Below are 20,372 nucleotides of genomic sequence, written 5' to 3'. Positions count from 1 at the left end.
ACTTGTGCTGGTAATACCTGGTTCACCAGGGTTTAAGAAGCCTTGGGTGACAGCACAGCATCATGTCATTCTGTCCTTGCTTGGAGTGATTTAATTAATGTGCCCCTCAAATCTGTCTGCTGCTGAAGGTTGTTCCAGCTTGCAGTGCTGCTCCTCCTGCCTGGCCATTTTTTACCCTCACACCAGGGTAAGAGAGGTACCAGCAGCCCCTCTTTTAACCCAGGAGATGTGAAATTGTGATACTCAAGCACAGCAAAGTATTCTTTAAATAAGAGCATGGACAGGTAAGTACCCACAGTAAACACACTATCCTTGAATAAAGTTTGTCCATTGGAGTAGCAGTGTCAGAGGAAAAGAAGCTGCATTTTTAAATCAAAATCATATTATTTAAACAAGTTCTGTTATTCTGTGTGTTGCTTTTATCTGAAGATTGCAGGCATTTGTGATTATCTGTCACTTTATGTTTATGCAGCTGTTTTAATTCTGCTAGGTCACAGAAATTTGCCACATGGCAGTAATGGCAGCCATCTCATCCAGCATGTTACAAAAGAATGGAGAGACAGGGAGTGCTATAGCAAATTGACACACTTAGAAAAATGCTGTAAAGCCTTTCCAGTCCATTTTTAATGCTGTGTCACAACAGCCTAAGCTCAATGAATTGTGGCATTTTCAAGTTATCTGTCTGTGCAAGATGAAGGGCTGAGCTAGCTATGCTAGGATTAAACATATGCCTCTTGTGGCAATAGGTGTTCCTTGGCCTCTGCAGCAGCTTGAGGGTTAAGGGGCTGGAAAAGGCAACACTGATTATCTTCCAGCTCGTCAGGTCTTAAAACCATCAATACCCAAAGTTACTGTGATGTTCAGCCTGTGTCTGCTGAGTGAGTCTGCACAGTTTGGGCACCACTCCAGCTGCAGCTGCTCTTTAAAGTTGAAAAAAACTGCTTGGAAGGTGTTTGTGTTTTGTTTTTTAAAAATTATTATTTTCCCAACTTTGAGAATAATTTGGTGTCGTGTCCCTTCCCACTAGCCCTTCCTTCAATAGCAGTTTCAGTTTAGCTTGTGTCCCACTGTTCATACTCTCACTGCAGTCTTAAAGGAGCACAGACCAAACCTCAGCAATTTTCAGCAAGGCCACAGAGTCGTTGGAAAGATTCCCACTGCCTTCTTCAGTGAGCTCTAAAAGGCAGACTCCAGCAGTTCCAGTGCTGCTGTAAATCATGTCTAGAAGGGGCCGGATAAGGAGCAGGGGGTACACACAGCCTCGCTTCCCGCTCGGCTTTCATTTCCTTTGTCTCTTTTCAGAGAAACAAGGGAGCTAATTTCATGTAACTTGGCACATCATCTGATTGTTGGGCCTTTAGGGGTCTGTTTGGGGCTGTCTCTCCCACCCACAGGATTTCAGGCTCCAGGTTTTACTTGGAAGAGCCAGAGAGGCCTCTCGAGTTCCTGGAGGGGAGAGCACAAAGTGTTAACTGCAGAAGCAGCACTGGAAACAAGGGCAATTTTCTGGCTTTGATCTGTCACTTGGCAGCTCCAGGAGACAGCCTTGTCTGGGGCTATCTCTGCAGCACAGTTTGGAGGTGGCTGAGAAGGCTCTGCTCAGCCTGGGGGATCAAAGTGCAGCAGGGAGCAAAGGAGCACCATGTCCTCTGAAGCAGGAGCTGCAGAATATAAATGCATTGCTGCTCTCCGCTGCGAAGCCAACAGGGAGGATGAACTTCCCTGTTTTCCCTCTTTCTGTGGATTTTTCAACAGGTTAAATTACATTTGGTTATTAAGGATTGTGAGTACTGAGAGACAAATGCCTTGCCTCCAGCTCAAAGGAAGGCAGTGTTGTTAGGGCGGGGTTATTAGCCAGATGAAGTGGAAGACGTTAAGTTATTGATAACTTACTGTATCATTCCCTTAATTCAACAGAAGGTGACAAGGAGATGAATTAAATATAGAAAATAGACATGAAAGAACTCAAAGAATGTCTATCTTCTTGTTCAACACTAAGGTACAGAATGCATGATTTCATGCAAATCAGACTTCATTTATTTTCTCTTTTGCTTCTTCAGTTAAATATGAAATGAGAACAAGAGCTTTTTTCCAGCATCCCATACCTAGTAAATTCATTCTGGGAATGGAGGAAATAGAGTGAATATGATTCTGGACAATGACATCGCCAATGATCCAAAAATATTTGCACTGGGTGACCTGAATAGTCTCTTGAATATAAATGAACCACAAGGGAAAATTTCTATTAAGAGCAAATGCAGTAGCTAAAAGGGTGATATAACTGAATTGGAAATATGCAGAAGGATTAAAGCTTGCTGAGTTGTACACAGAATTAAGTGTATTGACACACATGGAGAAAATAATTTCAGTAATTAACAGGTTTTTGTTCTTTGGGAATTTTTCTGGGAAACAGTCGTAATTGTATAGTCGTAGTATAGAATGATGGAATGTATCCATGTGGTAAAGGGGTGACCTGTAAACGTTGTTATGCTAGACAGTAAAAAACATGGACATTTGAAACAAAATTAAACTTAGTATGTTAAAATGGATGTGTTACAATGTGTTTCCATCTGTGACACATCTTTAAAATGACAGATTGCTCACTGGGTCATCACACTCACTTTGTCCTTCAGGTTGGCCCTTGTTTACCCATGAGGGACTACAACACATGCAGGGCAGAGAATGTTGCTGAGGTCATGCAGAAAGGACCTGAATTTCTTGGTTATTTTTCCTTTGCTAACCCTCTATGCTGTTCCTTTACACTATAATCCTGATGAAACAGGGCCAAGCAATAGCAATAGCTGGTGATCCTGTTGGTGTAGGTGGTTGTGGCCATTGCTACTCTTCACCTGCAATCTAATATCTGCCTAAGCCATGAGCTCCTCTCAAAGCCAGTCAAGCTGGGCCATCACAAAGGCTTACAGGGGTGGAATTTAAAAGCCAAGGAGCTGGACCAGGCAGATTGGAAAGGGCTTGTCTGTCTTTTCTCTTGTTAGTGCTTGGTGCTTACTGTCAGGTTAAGTCTAACTGGTTAGGATTAAAGTGCATTGAAGGTTACACCTCTGTTTTTACAGCCTTACAACTATCCAAGGCACCTCTGCCACAGAATGTTTTCATTCATGGTCTACAGCAAGTGTCACTTGCTCATTAGCCTCTTTGAGTTCTTCCTTGAAGCCAAGCAATTGAATCTTTCTAACTTACTGGGGCAAGGAGTAGATCTTATTTCCCTTTGTACCATGACACAGTGTTTTCTTTCAGTAAATAATAATAGTGACAACTTGATCATTAATGGGCTGTTAGGTGTGCGTTATAAGACCAAAGCTGTACAAATTATGTTTAGTACATATGCTTAATCTTCCTATGTGGCACTTGAACTTTATTAACCAACATGTAATCTCTGGTGTTGCAGCACCTGTGAGCAAGACAGGCCCTTGCTGACCATTTTAAAAGTAAGAGTTCATGCAAGCCTTGCATGGCTTGGAGCATTAGCAAAGTCTTTATTTGAATTGATAGTGATTAAAAAATGCTCCTTGACAAAACAACTGTTATTTGCGTGATTAAGAAAACCACTAATTGGGGAGTGGTGAACAGCAGCCAAACAAAAGCTGTTCGACTCCAGCTCTGCAGTTAGTGCCGAAACACTGATGGACAATGTACAACTTTTAGTCACTGCATACAGGACTGTGGAAGAATGAAGGAAGGCTCTGATCCAGCATTGCCCAGTGCCTCCTTTGAGGCCATTGCAGTGGTGTGTGGGAGGGAGCTTTGCTGGCTGGGGTGCCCTTGGTAGTACAGGGCTTCTTCCTTTATGGTGGAAGAAATTGTGTGTACCTGGGAATGTTTATGATAGTGAGTAAGGACTTGATGTGGGCTCAGTTTTATGGTCTGTTTGCTTTAGTAAAATCTGAGGAATTGATCCTAAAAGTGCTAAAGGACAAAGGTAGAATGTTGTGCTAATGATCTTGTAGGATATGGCAGCAGTTTTTGCTCTTCCTCCATGAATTTCCAAATAATACCTGAAACTATTGTAAATATTGCCTGTTGTGAATAGTTAATTGTGTCATCTATTACCTCAACAACAGTCACTTGGGCTGCAGGGGGCTGTGTAGGGCATTTATAGTAGGGAGCTGGGTTTTTTGTTGCTCTTGTCATCTATGCTGGGATTTGGATTTAATGCAAGGAATATGTTTGGCACAGACAGTTGGGCTATAAAGCACTGTGGTTCTGGGGAGTTCTTTGCACAGTTTTGTCCTGGGTATCCCACAGAGATGAGTTTTACTGTCATAGGCAAAGGAAAGTGTGAACCTGCTAAAGGAACATGGTCGGTGAAGCAGTTCTCAAATTGCAAGGAAGATGTTCTTGAGCAATTCTGCTGCTGTGTTGGAGAGCATCAGGAATGGTCAACAAATGGCCTTGACCTGTGGTGCCAATGCCTGCTGTATGTCAGCCTTGAATAATGGTAACTGAAACTCAAATCACTTGAGTTATAAATTAATTATAAACTATACTACTGAAGCACTTTTCTTTATGTGAAAAGGGAATGAAATTCTGGTTGGTTGCAGCACAGCAGGAGCCCAGGTGAGTGCCTGAAAGTTTAGAAAAACTATACAGAAGATGGCTGTGTCATTTTGAGTGTTGAAGCCCTGCTGAAGATTCCTGCAGCTTTGCCCAGGATTTATGCTCCAATAAGGGATGAAGCTCCAAATGTGCATATTTGTGCTCTGGCAGTTTGGTGTATGGGGCTTTGCATCCCCTTCTGACATGTGCAGCCCTCTTTTGAATTTTGAGCACTGTGGCTAGATGGGCTTCTTGGGATGACACAGATGCAATTTATAAATAATTAATGGCATTTCAAAAATTCTGATTGTGCTGTCTAGGGAAATGGACTAACTACAGTTTGCTCCATTTAAAAGCAGAAAGATGTTTTTATGGTAAAACCCCAACTGTATTTGCATATTCCTGTGCTCTGCTATCTCACATCTCTTGCTCCCTGTCAATAAACAAGATTTTTCAGTAGTTTGCTCAGTAAGAAAGTGATTCCACATTATTTCCTACAGAGGTTTCTGTTGAAGTGAGCTGGCTGTAAAGAAGCAGCAGCTCCTTTACATTCAGTAACTATACCATTTTCTCTATCAGCATGGAGCATTTGACTCATGTGCCCTAGAAAATAACTCCTCACTCCCACTATGTGCTCATATACTGAGCTGAGATCTAAACCTGACCTGCAGTTCTGGGATGCAAACTCATGATCAAAATCCCTGGATACAGGAGGTCAATGTTCCAGCATCCTGAGTCTCTGGGGTGAGAGTCCACTATTTAAGGAGTAGTGTTGTGAATTCAAAACAGGTTAATACTTTCTAAGGTCTAGTGAAGTTACAAAAACACAGTACAAAAGAGCCTGTCTGCCTTAAATAAAAGCTTATTATGGAGCTCAATCTTGTTTCTATTAAAGTCAATATGGGGATCATACTTCTAAATTTCACCCAGTCCAAGTTGGAGGCTTTTATAAGGGGGGAAAAAGACTTCATGTGAAAAACTGAGATGCTTGTTTTCCAGCAAAAGCTGCAATACCATTCTTGCAGTAATGTGATGCAAGGATACTCTTCAGGGAGCCTATTTTATAAACAATACAGAAATAGTGGCTCTGTCTACAGTCTTGTCTCCCACACAGCACCTTGGACTGTACTGTCCTTATGAAGAAGGTGAACCTCCACAGGACTTTGCATTCCCCATGGTTGAGGGACTGGGTTTTAATTACAGTTAACAGCAGAGGGGGTAACTAATGGATTAAGCCAGATCTGGGGCTGTGAATGTGGAGCAAAGTTTTGTGTGATTTAATTTTCTTAATTTGATACTCTCAGAATGTGCATAATGCAGAGGTGATTTGGTTGTAAAGCTTGCAAATAGGCTCACCTCCTCCTGTAATTATCAGAAAGTCTTCTGATCTGTCAGCATGCATAAACTGGGTATTTGTATGTACACAGGCATCCACCAAGCATAAAACTTTTGAGAATATTGGCTCCATTTATTAGTAACTTTTTGTTTCATGATTCTTTCTCTGAGTTTCTTGCTTGTTATTCCCTATTTTCCACACTGGGTACTGTGTTGCTGAACTCACCTAGTAAAGGAGAAGTGTCTCTAGCAGTTGCTCTTCAGGGGGAGATTGTGATGAGGAGGCTGGGATTCAGATTTCTGCAGAAACCTTCCTCTGAACCCCATTTCTGACAGTGCCTCACTGCCCCAGAGCAGCACCCTTGGCTGCAGTGAACTCTACTCATCCAGACTGCCCTGACTTGTAATTTTCTTGTTCTCTTTGGCTACCTAGGGATTAGTTCAGTGCTGAGGAGCACATACTGAATGTTCCCTAGAGAGCTGTTAACCATATGGCTTCTCCACTGATTTTCATGGTGGCCCTCTGTTAGATTTCTGTATGTTGCTGTGATAAAACTCAGTGCCCTCTGAGTTTTAATTCAGGGATCATAAAGACCTAATGTCAATTTCCATAAAGGAGAGAGCAGCAAGTGATTCCTGAATGCATTTTGCCTTTCTTTTGCAGTGTATGAAGATGGGGAGGTATATGAGTTTGTTAGTTCAAATTATTTGGTTAGTTCTGCATGATATTGTTTATGGGTATTTCTCAATGTTTTTGGACATTCTCAGAGACAGAACTGAATAGCAGGATATGACCAAGTAAAGAAAGTGCTTGTTCCCACATTCCTTTCTATAGAAATTAATGAAGTATTTTTTGGGAATGAATTCTGAATGTGTTAATTTGCTGATCCTCTTCACTAATAAGCAGAGGATAACAGAGAAGTGTCAAGTGCAGTAATCCCAAGAGAATGAGGAGAGGTGGAGAACTCAGACAGTGAGTTTTCTCAGCTCTGTTCCCCTTGTGGAAGAGCTCTCTTCAGGCATCACTTCACTTGTCTGATCAGCAGTCCTGGTAAATCCAGAGGGACTGTGTACTTGTGTCCCACGGTTCCTGTGTGCACACATGCACGGTAATGTTCCTGCCCTAGGTGCCTTTTAAAGTGTTAGGTGTTACCTTCAGAAGATTGTTTCCCTCCCACATAGTCTCAGCTTTACCAAGGTTGGATCTCCTTCAAAGAGAGCAGCCTTCACACTCCTAACAGGCTTTCATCCATGTGGCTTCTTGCTTTCTCCCTCCTCCTTCTGCTTTAGCTTTCTCTTGTTCACCTCTCTGCTCTGCAGCTTGCTTGGATGCCTTGCTGCCTTGGGAGCTCAAGACCAAGGATTCTTTCAGGCTTTCTGTCCTAGCATGTAGCTGAATGCATTCAAAGACTCCCAAATGTGGCTGGCTGTGAGTGTGTTGCATGAGATGGGCTGAGGTCTGTACCTAAGCCCCTTTCAACTCTCATAGTTTTTCCCATCCCTACTGGCCAAGGAAACCATGCATCCTTTTCCTGGTAATAAGAAAAGAGCTCAAAGACTTGTCCTGTGGTTTCCTTCCCACCATTAAACAGATCCATCTCTATACATCTAATATAATTTTCTTTTGCAGCTAGTCAACTCTTGATTGTGCTCTTTGCTGATCTGGTGGTTATTTTTGTTGCCTCTGTGGAGAGCTGCCCTCAGGACTCCCAGAGCCAGCGCTCCTGACAGGCAGCACAATCCTGGAGTGCCTTGGCAGGCTGCCTGCCTCTGTCCTGCAGGCCCTGGGGGGACTCACACGTTTCGCCGCTTGCTTTCCTCTTTCCTAGAGATCTAACGCAATTTTACAAGTAGTCACTTGGAGCCATACTTCCCTTTGCCCTGGAATATTTTTTATTTATTTTTAGTAAACGTTTGTCAGTATTTCTAACATTGTGCCTCCAGCAACGTGGCCTGGACTGAAGCCACGCAGCAGTCTGACAACCTGTTAGGCGAGTCTCCTATCAATTAGGCTGCAGCTGTCATTGGATCTATTCTCAGCCTCCTTGGTACGTGTTTGCAAATAACAGGGGCTGCTGTTTTGCAGCTCTTGATTTTTTTTTTTTTTTCTCTCCACAGCTAGCAAGAACATTTTGTCCCTAGAATTCCTCCTGTCTCTTTTGTTTTTGCTTTCTAATCATCCTTGCTTTATTCTCCTAAGAATATATGCTTATCGAGGATAGTATTGTAAGTGAAGTGTCCTCACTCTCTTTTGCACAATGTACCAAACAAGGAAAACGTCCCCCAAAGATACAAAAAAAAGAATATCTTACTCAAGGCTATACCTTGAACCTTTAAATGTTTTCAGACTTTCTCCAAAGCATCCAGACTGCTTCTTACCTGTGGGGAGCTGCCATTTTGAAAGCCCATATTGCATGGAAGCTCTCAGTGGGGGCTGCCTTGTTTCTGCTGATGTCTGAACTTTGAGGAGATAGTGTGCTTTATTATCAGGTTTGCCACAGCTGGAAATAGAGTGCCCGACAATGTACAATCTGTTAGAATTTCCTCTTGTACCTTCTGCAATTTACAGTTTTCTCATCTCCTCTAAAATATAATGAAGATGGCTCTATAATTTTTTTCCAGATGTTCCACACTGCATGCTGATACTTGATGCTAATTTTTCATTCAGCAACTTATGGAGTACAGCCCAGTTTGTATTAGATAGAGGAGCCATGCTTAGGCATATAATTTCTTTTGTTTTGCTTCCATTGGAAATGGTAAATCAGAATTAGGTTGTTCAAGCAAGGCAAACACACTCAGGTCATTTCATCCTTGGGTTAATTGAAAGACATATTTTGAGATATTTTCTTTCATAAGCCCAGCTCCATCTTTGCACAAACCCAGTAGAAAGTATTCCTCCTTCCTCTCAACCCATAGGTCCTAACAACAGGTCTCCAGCCAGCTTGCAGCTCTGGAGGCAGAACCAGCCTATCATAGGCAGATTGAAACAGTTGAGTTTAGATCAGCTCATGCTGAATTGGCTGAAACCCCCCTGCCTGCCTGGTGGGAAGCTAAGGACAGACAAGGTGTTTTTCTATCCCCAAGAAATAGCACACAATAATGCAGGAACCTTCCCCTGACATCACTCGAAGTTTGCTCTGCAAGAATATCCACAAGGAGCCCACTTAGCACTGGGGCTGAGCTGGCATTCAGAGCCATCCTGAAGCTCTTGTGTATGAAATTATTCCAAAGTAGCTGGGTGGCCATGTGAAGCTCGTGGGCACTGGGAGTGTTTATACAGCCCTGCCTGGCAATGCTGTACCCAGGACAGGGGGGCTGTACCTGGACCTAGCTGCTTTGGTGTCAGTGCATCACGGCATGGGGCAGCCTGTAGAGCTCTGGGCAGCCACTCAGAGGGGCTTCTCTGGGAAAAATCAGGGAAGCCAGAACACACAGAAGGCCTAGGCAGGGCACTGCTGGATTGTCTAGTAGCACTTTGGCACCTCAGAAAGACCTGAGAACCTTTGTGATCCTCTTCCTAGGAAAGGTGGCTCTAAATCCATTAGGAAGCCTCTAATTAGGCTAGGATCTAGGCTCTCAATTCAGGTGTTTCATTAAATGCTTGTTGGAAATAGGTCTTGGTGAGCAGTGCAGACCTTTGGGCAATTTCCAGCTGAGACATTTAAGGTTTCTCAAGTATTTATTTAATGAAGAATGCATTTCACATGTTTATAGCATTCCACGTTGTTCCTGCTCAGTCACTGAGCTTTCAACTCTTTGCAAGTGTAAGCATAGTTAGAACAAGCTGCCATCATGCAGACAAAGCTTAGTTGGCAAGAAGATGTAGTTTATGCAGTATTTATGTTCTCCTGGTAAACAAAGACAAGTAAAATGCTTTACTTGTTAACATAAATTCAAAGGGAAAGCAAATGATGGCACTTGCTGTACTCATGTTCAGTGTTCTGAAGGTGTCTGTGTTTTTCACCCTTATTCTAAGCTCTTGTTTATAATTTGCTTCTTCTGTTTTAATAGTGTGTGACTGTTTCTGAGAATGCAGTGTACAACTTTGTTTCCAGACTATATTTAAGGAGAAGGGTTCTCTCAGGATTTTACAGTGATAATATTAAGTGCAGCAGGAACATTGGTTAAATAAGCAGGAGAGGCCCTAGCTGACTAGTTGGGTGTTCATTTCATTGTCAGCTGCCGTTGGAATAGTGTTCAGATTAATGTGATTACTCTTTGCAGTGGCTGCAAGTTCAGAGACCAACTGTGCACTTGTATCAAAGTCATTAGAATGATTTTAGTCCAGGTTTCCTACCAGAATTATTTATATAAAATGCAGTTGTAATTCTATACTGGCCATTTACACGTGAGGATTTCTATTTCAGGAAGCTTTGGAAATAGCCAGGATCTTCAACTGCACCCTTTCCAAAAGATACAAGATCCTTTTAACATTTAAAGATGACTGAGAAAGTGCTTAAAAATAACTTAGAAGCACAAAGCACATTAGTGTGGTCCCCACCAGTTATAGGACCAGGCTAGCAGTTAAATTTTGGATTCTGCTTGCTTTTCTTGTCCTTTCTTGCTTCATGACCTGAGGTGAACAGCCTAGTTTCCCTTGACAAATGAGCTTAATACTTATCTATTGTCTGTATTTACATTATTACATTTAGGAGGTGATAGGATCTGAATTCATCTTCTCTAAGGAAAGAACTGTAAAACTCTGTGGTTGTCAGCTAGTATAAAATATATCCTTCTACTTGACTGCACATGGCATTATCTGCTGTATAATTTGCTGGGTATCAAGCCCATTTCACATGCACAAGGTCCCTGGTTAATGATGGTATAAGTTCTTTTGGGAGGGATTATGCTTACATATAGATTTGTAAAATAGTCAATGTAATAGCAAGCTAATCTTTACTGTATCATTTCTGCTTTGCTAAAATTTATACAATATGGATAATCAATTAGTCTGATTCTCCTGCATGCTGCTAAATGGAACATAAACAGCTCATAATGGGCAGCAGTAAATAAACATTTGTATGTACACAGGTAGCCTGTGCAGTGAAAGGGGCATGCAGGAGACAAGGCACTGAACAAAACAGCCCTGCATAAAAACAGGCTTTCATTTAAAGGAAGAAAAATGTTGCTGAAAGCTGCAAGATTATTAGTATTACTATGCATGAGCAGTAGTCAAAAAAGGTGTTACAAGAGGAAGAGAGACATTATTCAAGTGTCTAAGAAGATGGACCATCATCAGCAGTGGAGAGAGAAAAGGCTTCCAAAGGAATAGCATAGCATTTCAAACATTAAATTATAAGGGGACTGAGGCTTTAAAAGGTATGTTGGAGTTTCTGCATTATTTATAATTTGAGATTGCCTTTCCCCCTAGATGCTTAAGTTTTGTTCCATTCATACAGAACAGAAAATTCCTTCTCATCCTTCTCAGCTTCTGGACACTGAAGCAGCTCTAAGTTTTAGGATATAATGTACTCTAAGAAGGCACTGATTACCTGCAGTGCTGCACTGGGCTGAAGCTGCTTCTTGGAAAGGCTGGGTAGTGACTGCCATTACTCTGGAGCTTGGGAATGGTGGGCTTGCAATTCTGTATTATTTTGTATTTTTATTGCATCCATACCTATGAGCTCTGACAGGATTTCACACTGCTGGGTGCTGCCCTTTCTCCAAAACAATTTAAGGTCTTGTGGACACCTTTTTTGAACCTAGTGCCAGTGCAATCACTCAGAGAGCAGAAGCTTACACTAGAAAAAAAAAAAAAACCTGCAAAAATATACCTTGTTGCCTGAGCAAAAGGAGCTGTATTGGCAAAAATAAAGTATTTTTTCCCCTTTTGCTCATATTATATCTGTGCCTACATTAAGGCTTTTGCTGGCATAGCTGAAAAAAAAAATTGCACTGCTAGCTGACAGGGGTATGCTGACAATTTTTTAAATAGATGATGGATCAGTGTGTGTTTCTGTATGTGGGGAAGGGGGAGGGGTGAACCCGATTTAAAATAGGAGTTTCTAAAATTGGTTTGCACAGATACCCTTTAAATGGCAAGTACTACCACCCTTGCCAATAACTTCCTCCCTCCTGGCCCTCCTGTGCTCCTCAGCCAGGCTCAGACTCCAGCCCTGCATTCCCCTTTCCCTTGTCCCTTGTCTGCTCCACACCCTGCTGTGCCCAGCTGGGGACTCTTGCCTGCTGTCCTCGGTTCTCCTGCCTGGTTTCTGCCCTGGCATCTCCCACCTCTGAGCCTCTGCCTGCCCCTGGGCTCCAGCAAACCCTGCCCTGGGCTCCAGCCCAGCGCCTCTGCCACCGCCAGCTCCCTGAGCTGGGACTGCCCCGCGGTCCTCCCGAGGCTCTGCTGCCTTTGAGGGCTCAGGCTTTGCATACAAACACAAGTGCTCCATACACACTGTGCCATTGCAAAATGCTTAATTTACTTCAGCCAAAAGCTGCATATTAAGTCAGAAACCAGAGAGATTTCAGTTTCTAACATAAAGGCAAAGGATTGCCAGAAAATCTGGAGAATATCTGGAGGAAAAGATGTGGTAAGGTTCTAAGACTAGAGGCATGAATGTTGTTCCTGTTGCTGCTTCTCCTGACCAGACAATTAATGTGTCTATGTTGTTCCCTCACTCAGGTTGGTTGGTCCAAATGATTTAGAAAAATATTTTACAGACTAAGTCCTGGAGAAGTAATTGATCCTATGAGGTCTTTCCATGTTGTCTCTGGACAAAAGTTATTGCTTTGGTGCCTCTGTTTGGTTCTCTGTACAATGAAATGAGACTTCACAGTCATGGGGTATGAGCCCTAATTTGATCAAATCAGGGTAGGGTCCTGTGATGGTTGAGTATGAAGGTACAAAGAGTAGGGATTAGCTCTTTCTCAGATGATTAACACTCATTTGGAAGCACAATTTTGTGAAAATAAGTTGCTAAATAGACTTCAGATGGTGTGAGAGAGTGATGGGTGAAAGGAAAGCAAGCTCCTGAGCTGACAGCAGCCTGGGCAAAAACAGGTCCTTGAACCACTTACATGTCAGTATTTATAGCCAGACCCCCCAGAGTCCTTACTGATGGTTATTGCAGGTAATTCATAGGTAATGCACCTGGAAATGAAGCATACATAATAGTTTTTTTTAAAAAGAGAACTGAGGGGACTTGTTTTATTTTTTTTTCTGAATATGAAAGTTTAAGGATTTAAATAGCTTTTAAGTAAGTAACCCAAGCCCATTGGTATCAATTATTTGTTCAGAGTTTAAGCTGACATTTCATAAGTATGTTAATTGATATCCCACTAACTTGCTATAGGTATCTTCCTAAGTGCCAATTATCTGCCTCAACATTCCCCACAATTTAAGTTTGTTAGTAAGAAGCTAATTATACTAGTTTATTGCTGATGGAATTACATGAAGAGTAGATTTCACTCTTACATACTTATTAGACCTCAGTAAGTGATCCTTAGCAGTCTGTTGCTATTCAATTAACAAGTAATAACTTACTTAATGAATCTAATTGAAATGCTTATTTCAGTCAGGGACCTCATATACAGTGCTTTACTTTGAGCACTTTCCTGAGTGCTAGTTGTGTTTGCTTAACAAAAACTAAATAGGGCCACTGAGGAGAACTCAAGACTGTGATGAGAACTGAACCAGTGTTAGTAAATTCCTGCCAAACATGATCAGAAATATCTGCCAGGTGATTTCTGTTTTACTGAAATATCACAGGAATAAACCAAGACTTCTGTGTCTCTGATGATTTAAATCCACAGAGAGGGTTCTGCATCATGAAATCCTCCCAATACATCTCCTGCAGTGGATGTAAACACGCTGGCTGCTCTGCTGGGAGTGCACAGCCCAGCTCTGCTGCTCTGCATGGATGCTGTCATTGAGTTCCTCTTCCAGATCAGCTCTCCTGAAAACTCACTCCTTTTCCCTGGGAGCCTGCACGTTTGGCTGCAGAGTGATAGAAGTATGATGATGGGTACATTTAATGATCTAAAGCTGTTGGTATAATTGCAGCCCAAAAGAGGTTACAGCTGAAGGGTTTTGTACTGCTCCATGTCCTTCAGTGAGACTGACACTAAATCATGGTGAACTTAATCTTAGCTCACATGCACTGAACTGTCTTGAGTGACCACTCCTGGGGTGAGCAAAACCCAGTTCCTGTGTAGAGACAGATCCCTAACAGAAGAGCCAAGGGGGTGTGTGCAGGGCATTGCCTGCACGGTCTGTGCCTGCTGAGCTCTTGGGTGGGAGTCTCCTCCATGGGAAGGGCAGAATTCCACTGGGATTTTACAGTCTAGGAAAGGATACCCTGCTGTGCTCATTTATGGCATGGGAAGAGCCTACAGTGGTTGGCTTCCGAAGATGTTTTTTTTGCTTTAGGATTAAAAGTGTGCTTTCTTCTGTAATGAGGATTTAACAGACAAGACTTGTGTTTGTGGAAAAGTGCCAGGAAATCTTCCCAAGCAGTGCTAACAAATTATGCCATTTGGCAATATTAGTGTATGGACAGTAACCTTTTCTCAAGAATTTTTAGCAGATAGATTTAGTGTCAAAAAAACCCATAAAAGCTGAAATATCTTCTCCAGTATATCAGGTTTGTTACCAACCTTTTAATGTATGCCTTCTACTCATTGAATTGAAAGACCTTATTGATCTCTTTGCAGCTGAACTGATTATTGGGGTAAGAGAGAGACTTCCTGAAAGAAGCCAAGAGAAATTATTCATTTAACATATTCTCGTTTTAGTAAACTTCCATTTAACCTCCAGGGTTAATTAAAAAAAATTGCTGGTTGGCTGGCATAAATTTATTAAATCAGACAGAAACTGAGTTCAAGCTAGTACATTTAATGTCAATGTTTGTAATAATCTTAGGGGGAAAAGAATTCATATAGACTTATTAGTCTTCCAGAATTGCTTTATTTTAAAACAACAGCCATAACAGCAGAACAACCCAGCGAGGAAAGTAGCCCCCAAAATGGAAGCAGATTCTGTAACCTTGGATAGTAGAGAAATTCTTAAAAAAGTTATTATGGACTTTTTAGGTCTGTGGTTATTGGATGAAATTCTCTTGTCATCAAGAGGCATTAGCTAGTCAGTGTCTGTTGGGCTGGCATTAGGGGATTTGGTGTGTTGTCCAGTGATGCCATGGGTCTTCCCTATGTAGACCCATGGGTCTACAGGGTGAATGTTACACATCAGAGCTGGTGTCTTTGTTAATATCTGAACAGAGAGCGAGGATTAAATAGGCCTGACTGCTGAGGGGATTTTCAAAGGCACAAGTGGCATTTAGAGTTGGTTTCTGTTGGTTTTCCAAACTTGCTTTCAGATCCCTTGCTTGGGTCTGTCACCTCACTGCTCTCCCTGACCCTGGTATGGACAAGCTACTTACAAGTGTTTGGTGGAGATTTGGGGAAATTTTCAGAGAAACAAATGTCAATACCTGAGTTGCACTGATAAGATGGAGGAGTCCATGCTTGATAGGTAGGAATTAATTGGGAATGATCCTGGAGAAGGTTCTGCCTTGTCATTCATACTGTGACAAGCTTGGAGGTGAGACTGGGTGGCATAACAAAGGTTTAGTCTGCCATTTTTAAGCTGAGCTCCTCTGATCCTGACTTCACTTTGCATCTGAAGCAGAGGGGAGTGAGGCTAGAGATCCTATGAAGCAGCAGTTCAGGAGAGAAGCCTTCATTGGAAGGACTTTATGAAAAAACAAAATATTAAAATACTAAAGTGCAGCTTCATGCCAGGTTAGTTATTGTTCTGTGCAGAACAAGTTAGACTATGTTTCAGAGAACACAATGAGGAGTGTGAAAGGTCCAATACTGGATTTGGATAGAAATTGCTGACACTGTTAGCTGGGTGGCATTTGTGCAAGATTTTATTAGAAGCCAACATCATAAAGCTGTCCATTCTGTCAACCAGTTTCAGGGCAAACATTTTCTCCTCCCTCCTGCCATCAAATTGAGATGACAGGTTTCTAAATGGTTTTCATATGAAATGTGACAAAAAGTATATTTTTGACAACTGATCTTGCTCTGTGTCCTATGTGATATTTTGCTCCTCCTGGTCTGGAATACCTTTTGTAGTTAGAGCCTTTTGAGGCGAAGCCCCTCCCTCAGAGTATGGGGAGCAATTCTAGCTGGAGTTTTGGTCTTGTGGAAGAGCAAATCCAGTCTTTTACCAAGTACTGCAGTTTAACTGAAGCAGCAGGAACTAGCAAGGAATGCTTGTAATATGGAACATATCATGTATAGTAAAATGTCATTTTCAAGTACTTCCTGAACTCTCATCCCAGTAATGAAGCAGCTCTGAAATATCACATGACTTTCTCAGTGTGTTGCACTCTGTGTAACCTTGCCTTTGATCGTGATGTCATTTCAGATGAAAGACTCGCACGGAGAACGCTGTGCATTAGGATTGGCAGATATCCTCTGGGATCTGAGCAGAGAAGGACTGTTGGAGATGTGCACTCTGTGCTCGTCAAAGAGAAGTAAGTGCTGCAATAAAAAGAGTAGTTGGGTGTCTAAACTCAACTCAGCCTGGGTAGGAGGAATACTTCACCTGTATGCAAGAAGACACGTTTAATCTGAAAGTTCTTCTAGAAAGGGTTTTAAGGATAAATAATCATTTTTACTAATATTCAGTCCAGGTTCTTAGCTCAGGTCAGTGATTTCCTGAATGTTTGAGTAGCTCCAAGTGACCCTGCTTAAGCAGGGGGGCTTGAAATAGATGATCTCCAGAGGTCCCATCCAATATCAATCATTCTGTGATTTTGATTATTTAGATGTGCCTGACTTCAGGGTTACCAGTAGAAGTGAAACAAACTCAAGACACCTTCTGCTTCTGTTAATAGCAGGAGCACCCTCCCAGCAGTCTCAATAAGCTCTCTGGTTATATTCACTTGGCTTTTCTCTCGTGCCTGGAAGCTCAGCATTTGGCAACTTATGTCCCAGTGAGTCCAATATATGATGGGATTTGCTAGTGGATTTCAAAGCAGACTTGCAGCCACACACACAGTGATCCAAGGCACTCCACACACAGAATATCAGCTGGCCCAAGCAAGCCTGCTCAGTTCCCACAGCAGTACCTGCTGGAAAACTCTCCAACGACCAGAAAAAGCAGGTCATTCTCACAGAGGCATTTTTCTTACCCTGAAGCCTTGGACCCCTTTATCAAACACCAGAGATGATGTTGGGGGCTGTGTCCTGTTACAGCAAATGCTTTCCTGCAGATGTGCATCCATTTTACTTTGGCCTTGCTCACACCTCCTTCACATGTTCTTTCTGGGGAGGTTTGAGTGATGGAGGGCCAAGGCCTGGCCCCCTGCAGCTCTGCCATCTCCCTCGGTGGAGTCAGTATTTCACCCGTGCCAGCAGTGACAGAGACTGAATGTCACAGTTGCATGCACAAGCTTTCACAGAAATCAATTCTCACACACAGCATTAATATTGGAAGTGATTTTCTCTCACCTAATTGTTGGCCAGGCACAATAACCTGTGACTAATGGCCATTCATAGTTATACAGCACGACCTGATCATAAAAAATTTGCCATTAGTCTCTAAGAAAAAAAAAAAAATCTCAGGCTGTTAATTGACCAACATGTATTCTTGAGGAAATCAGAGTAATCACATGGATATTCAGTGCACAGAAAGGGAAGGTGCAGCTAGCTTGTGCATTGCTTTTATGATTCATCTGCTCTGATCTGCTTTTGATTATTTTTTTCCTCATGTGAGGCCAGTACTGTAAATCAAAGATTTGAGAAATAACCTTGTGCTTGAAGTGACCCAAATTAAAAGCCAGTTGCCACCTTTCCTCTCTTACTAGGCAGCCATCCATTTCTGTGCAAGAACACACATATGTTAGAGGCTGTCAGTACTGCTGCAGGAGCAAACCAGTGAGCTCATGGATTGCCTCTGCCAATGGCTAAGGTCAGCTACTGGAAAAAGTTACAAAACAGTTATTACAGCCAGGTATGATTCTGCAGAAGGGGCTTCATCAAGAACTGCTATTCTTTGCTCATTTTTGTGCAGTTCAGTGAGACTCTGCCCTGGAAAACAGCTTTTCATTCTCAAAACAAGGACAGCAAAGTGTGTGCAGGTCAGTTTGGGGGCTGGGATTCATTTTTTTGGCCATCAAGATTTTCTGTCATAAAATTCCCTTTATGTTGACAAATGGGGATCATTGCTGAGAATGGTCAGGACAGCTGACATCTGTGTGGTAGGTTTTCTTCTCCCCCTTTACCCCTAAAGGTTTCCAGGAGCTTGAGCAGCACCTTTCCTGGCTGACATGAAGGGCAGAGGCACCAGTCTGGCAGGGAGGATGCAATGCCACCATTGCAGTCCAAGGAATTCCCAACCCCTGCCTAAACATGGGGACCCTCTGGCATCTCTGCTCTGGGCAGCAGCCTTCACTGTAGGACACAGGCTGGGAACTAGTCACAATTTTAATGAGAAGAGCTCAGAAAAGTTATTAGTGATTGCAGGAGAAAGGCAAGTGAGGAGACCATAAATCAGGCCCTCAGATGAATTCAGAATGCACTAATAAAATCAGAGCTTCCAATAAATCTCATTTCAGGCAGAGTAGAAACAGTTTCTCAGTTGAGAGTTCAGGACAGATTATAATTTCAGATGTGTGCCAGGCCAGTGCAGTATGCCTATGAAAATGTTTGCAAGCAGGCAGCAGTGGCTGGCCCAGAGTCAGGCCCTCACACCAGCTGAACTTTAGTAGGGTTGAATAAAAAAGGTGAGAATCTCTACTTCTCTGAGTAAAGCTAAATCTAATTAAATATTTAATGTGTTTTTTTGGTTTTTTGTTTTTTTTTTTTTTTTTCCTCTCAAATCCTTCGCTGTCTTGCTCTTTCAAACTGTGATATGATGACATTTGAACAACAAATGTAGTCTTGGTGCGTTGGTCTCCTGGTAGTGCTTTTTATATGAAAAGCTTGCACATCCCAGCTGAAGTCCAGATGCTGCATTTATGAGGTATTTTGTCGTGATCAATTTTTAAAAAATATTTTTCCATGCCATGAAATTAATAGGCATCTGGGGAAATACCAACCAACTCTTCCTGACTCCTGCAAATACTAGGCTTTCCCAGATGGGAAGGTATTTCTCTTTCCCTTTATTTACCTGCAAGATGTCCTTGCTAGTGCTCAGAATCACAGAGAGAGAAGGAAGCATTAAGAAAAAAATGCTACAGAGCACACCAACTGCACTAAAGCCACTGCATTCTGAGGAGCCATTTACTGCATAAACCCTGCATAATCTTCCCAGGGTCACAGAGTGAGTCATTAGCAAGACAGCACTAAGACAGAGGCATCCTGATTTCTCTAACTACTGTGATTACTTTAAGACCCCAATTTAAAAGGCCATAGGTTTGTTCTGGCAGTGCAGCCATAGAGATAACTACTCACAGCTTTACAAATTGGTTTTCTTGCAATCATCTCACTAGCACAGGCCTGCAGCCCTTTGGTGTTTTGTCTGTGTTCTGTTCAAAACTATTTTTTTCTACTAAACCCAAAGCAAGCCAGAGCTGAGCAGGAGCCTCTCCTCTGCCTGCCGTGTGCACAGCTGCCCTGCCCCACATCCCTAAGTGCTGGGACCTCTCCTTGCTGGGCAACCCTGGCCACATCAAGCACCCTTCATGTGCTCCTTTATCACCTGTGGCTTCAGATTGTCCTTCAAGAGAGACCTCAGGATGCTTTAACCCAACCAGCTGACCCAGGAAAGCACTGGAGGAGAAAAACTCTGTTGTTTTCTTGCTGAGCTTTTCCTTATTGCTGAAGTTCCCTTTCCGAATGGGGCTTCTGTAGGTGGCTTCTTTGGTATCAACACTGGATACAAGCCATCTCTGTTAGCAATGCAGAGTTTTCTTGCACTTATTTTTCTAACCAATTCTAATATTTATTTGCATGGATTCTGTGGTGCTTGTAGGCACCATGAAGCCCAACAGAACACGCTGGGAGATGATGGTCTGGCTGCACCACATCACTGGTTAAGGGAAGGCTGGTTCAATACATACCAAACCATGGAACTCCAGAAAATGGTCACTTGACACACTTTAGATAAAACAGAGACATTTTCTAAGCAAAAAATATCCCAGGGTTTGTGCTGCAGATGCACATTTACACACCACTAAACCAGCTGTTTGTAATTTTCTCATGATGACCTTTAATGCCTGGCTGATGATGACTCAAGTAGGTACAGCCCCTCCACAGAGGGAAAGCCTTTGGCCACACTGCCTGACACTGGTGTCAAAGGCATAGTTAATTTTAAAGAGGGATAGCAGCATGTTATGAGAGCTGTATGTGTTTGATGATGCTTCTCATATATGAAGATATCCAATGAAGAAAACCCCATATTAATAAAAAAAAAATAATTATTTAGTACTAGGAAAATATATTTTGAACCATTATAATTTTGGAACTTTTAAAGCACCACATTTATTTGTCCCTCAGAATTTTTTTTTCTGTAAGATATAGCT

The sequence above is a fragment of the Oenanthe melanoleuca genome, chromosome 10 (assembly GCF_029582105.1).
Source record: "Oenanthe melanoleuca isolate GR-GAL-2019-014 chromosome 10, OMel1.0, whole genome shotgun sequence".
Taxonomy (NCBI): Eukaryota; Metazoa; Chordata; class Aves; order Passeriformes; family Muscicapidae; genus Oenanthe; species Oenanthe melanoleuca.
Note: the sequence above shows the minus strand (reverse complement) of the source record.